We start from the raw sequence: 3,548 nt of genomic DNA, 5'->3' as shown, positions 1-3,548 counted from the left end.
CTAGTTCATGATGAGCCCTCCAGCGGCGTCTCCAGTCATCTCCATACATGTGGCTAGCTGGCCAGTATTCATTCTCCTGTCTGCCATCTTCTCAGTCAGCCTTGGATGTTTAGTACTGCACATAGCATTCTGGTGTAGTGCAGTGGTCAGGGATTTAGGGCAGGCTCTAGGGTCCAGCATTTACAGCATGTCACAGGAGAATGGACTCAGGGATGAGAAGAAGCTGAGCTTGTGGGGTCTGGGGTCATCACTCTGGCTCGTGTACCTGTGGAGCAGGTTGGGAGAGACACCATAAGCTTTGAGTATAAGGTAGAAAGACAGAAAGTGAACTGTCCCAAGAGAACTGTACCAGTCCAAGAGAACTGTACCCCGTTACAACTCACAACTCACTGCATCCTTCCAGTTACAACACATAGCCTATCATATCATGTCACAACACAGTTTAGTATAATAGGTGTACGTACCTTATATACGTAATGTTAGTTTTATATCAGATAAATAATATATTTTAGGAAGGAAGTTGTGGGGACTTGCCTGGACTAGGCTACACCTTGAAATAAATTGAGAGATAGAAATGTAGATGTGAAATTCAGGTTGTATCACTTTAAATTAAACCATCATTGGTGCTCGAGTGTCTACTTTCTAGGGCAGTGGTTTTCAATCTTTTTCATGTCAAGGTCCATGGACCATTATGTATTCTGCATTTAAGCTGTCCAATAAGACGAGCTCCATTTCAGATCCATTTCAGTGCATATCATATCATATCATATCATGTCCATATAATGTCTCTAGTGCAGTCATAATCATTTCCACAAAATGATGCATAAGATTACCACAATGGACAAATGATTTCATCTCTTATTCTGAGTGAGAGGATACTTTAGTGTGAACATAGTATCTGCCTGTTGACAATCCCATTGACTTGCCAAGACAAAGCTGTGGCTCTGCCAATTGAAAAGGATCCTAAAATCTCATCAAAGGGGCATGTGGGCGGATTCACTTCAGTAAAAAAATGACATGGTTTCCCCTTTCTTAAATGTAACCATCCATAAACACATCCCTTCAAACGAGTAATAGTAAACAATATCTGCATAGTAAACAGGTTTTGTCTCTGGCCTCACTCACATGCACCCTACACTCGCATCCTGTCAGCGGATTTCTCCTCTGCCTCCCCTGTGCCGAGTCCATCTGTGTCAATATTAAAAAAGGAGAAAAAGGGAGAGTGGAGTGGAGCTACTGCATTTCTTTGAAAGATAAAACTGGTTTATCAGGAATTGATCACGGTGCTGACAAGGCATCACTCTGAATGGATTTATTTTTCCTGGTATGTTTTAACTAAGTGAATGCCCCAATTAACTAACAGTTACTGTTAACAGTACTGTAAAGCGACTACATGATCAAATAACTTTAAAGTCGCTGAGAGGCGATGGGATGGTCCAGGTTGTCAGCCGTGCTCTGCTCCGCATACAAAAGTAATTCGCTGGATCCAAAACAATGCGTTTAAGGGGTTTATTAAAGCAATATGAATGACTCAAAGGGTGCTCAAACATAAATAAAAGTAATCACAGCGATCAAACATAAAGAAAATAAAGAAAAATAAAGCGGTGAACAAAAATTACGGCGTCCCACACACCCCCTCTCTGCCCCTATGCCCGTCAATCAATCACATTAACACCAGTGACGGCCCATTCATTTAATTGACCAAAATATTACAATAATCCAATTCATGGCTCCTACAAGTACTGTTAGCATTCAATTACATTGATAAGCCAATATGCATATTATGCTAAACCCAACTGCATGTTTGAAAGGGATAAAATGAACCCCCTATACGTCCTTCCTTATCCTGGGTGAGCATAGCCTCGTAGAGCCAGCCTCCATCGGTCTTTGCAATGCATATTGCCCTATTGCCAGCCTGGTGGAATATAGTATTGCAACGCGAGGCTATAGGGTGAACATTCTGCGAAAATAGCAGAGCTTAGATCAGCCCTTTTCAGCCAAGATATTTGGTGTAGGGGGAAAGGGGGGCCTAGTTGAGACCCCTGAGGGGGAACTCCATTCAACAAAGGGTTTACTGCATCTAAAAAGTTTCCGTATTCTGGGTTAAATGGTGGGGGCCAGATGGGGACAGAATTGGACATTTCAAAAAGTAATGGGGACATGTCCCCAGTGTAAAGGTTCATTGCCATGCATGCTGAAGGACAACAGATGAGTGGAGTTGGATGTCGGGTATTAAACCTGTGTTGCCCATCGTTACCATGGAGCGGCAGTGGTAAGTGGTAAGTGGTAAGTGGTAAATGCAACTGCCGTTGCATTTAGGCTATGGACCAGACCTACATGGGACCTATATGACATTGTTCTAAGTCTAACAACATCACTTTCTCTAAAATTAAAAAACCATAGCCTAAACCCTAAACCATGGGTTCCCAAAGTGGGGTCCCGGGACCCCTGGGGGTACTTGAGGGAGTTCCAGGGGGTACCTAGCTCAATTAGAGATAGTTACAAATGTACCCTTGTGTCTGTAACTTGGTTCCATTTGTACACTGAGTTAAATGAACAGTGGTTTTACAATATAAATTGGGGTACCAGAGATAGAAATGCCATTAAATCGGGGGTCCATAGCATAATGCGTGTGAAACTAGGGGTCCATGAAATTAATATGTTTCGGAATCACTGCTAGAGCCGTAGAAATCCTCCCTTATCGGGGTCACTGGCATATGTTTTCAAATGGGGGGTCCGTGGCCTAATAAATGTTGATTTGGGGGTCCTTGACACTAAAAGGTTTGGGAACCACTGCCCTAAACCACTAAATGCATTTGTGGAAGCTGGTTGGATACCTATATATTTATTTATGTATTTATAAAATATAATATAGGCTAATATAACTGTTTGAAATAATAACCCCCCCACAGGTGCATGAGATGCACTGCATCCTATAAAGTTATGAGAGTTCATGCTTACTGCTTAGGCTATCACTTGGTAAATTTGCTATCACCTACGAACTCATAGGCTACGTCTCAAAATAGCATTCCTACGTTATTTTGTACAATGTTGTACCGTAATGTTGCTGCTGCGCCAATTTCATTCACAACACAAGCTCTGCTGACACACTCGTGGCTCGTGAGGACATCTTCGCACCACCAGCACCACTTCTCTCGTGCGGTATACTTGTCAGTAATAGAAGACTGCAGCGTCTCCTGATCCAGCCAGGCGCAGTAGCTCCTAACATTCACGTTGAACACTATCTCTATCGGCACAAATTAATGATTGCTGCCTGCAACATCAGCGCTGCACGAAGACCGCCCGGAGTAGCTGAAAAAACACGGGGGATCTTCTCGGCTAGAGGCCGCGCATGCTTAATTTATCTCCGCGGATGCTGATGAGACTGGACCTGCTCAAATAGCGCTAATTTACCAAACAACAGAAGACGTAGGCTAATCGTGTGAATCTTGGATCAATACACCAGAGAAGAGTAGTATTGACATTTTGAAATAGTTCGGTATAACGCAAAATCCAATTTAGGCTGCTCACACGCCTCACAGTGACTT

This window comes from Protomyctophum bolini (genome assembly GCF_963924005.1).
Source record: "Protomyctophum bolini genome assembly, chromosome: 5".
In the NCBI taxonomy this organism is placed as follows: Eukaryota; Metazoa; Chordata; class Actinopteri; order Myctophiformes; family Myctophidae; genus Protomyctophum; species Protomyctophum bolini.
The sequence above is the reverse complement of the archived record's forward strand: the minus strand, read 5'-3'. Positions refer to the sequence as shown.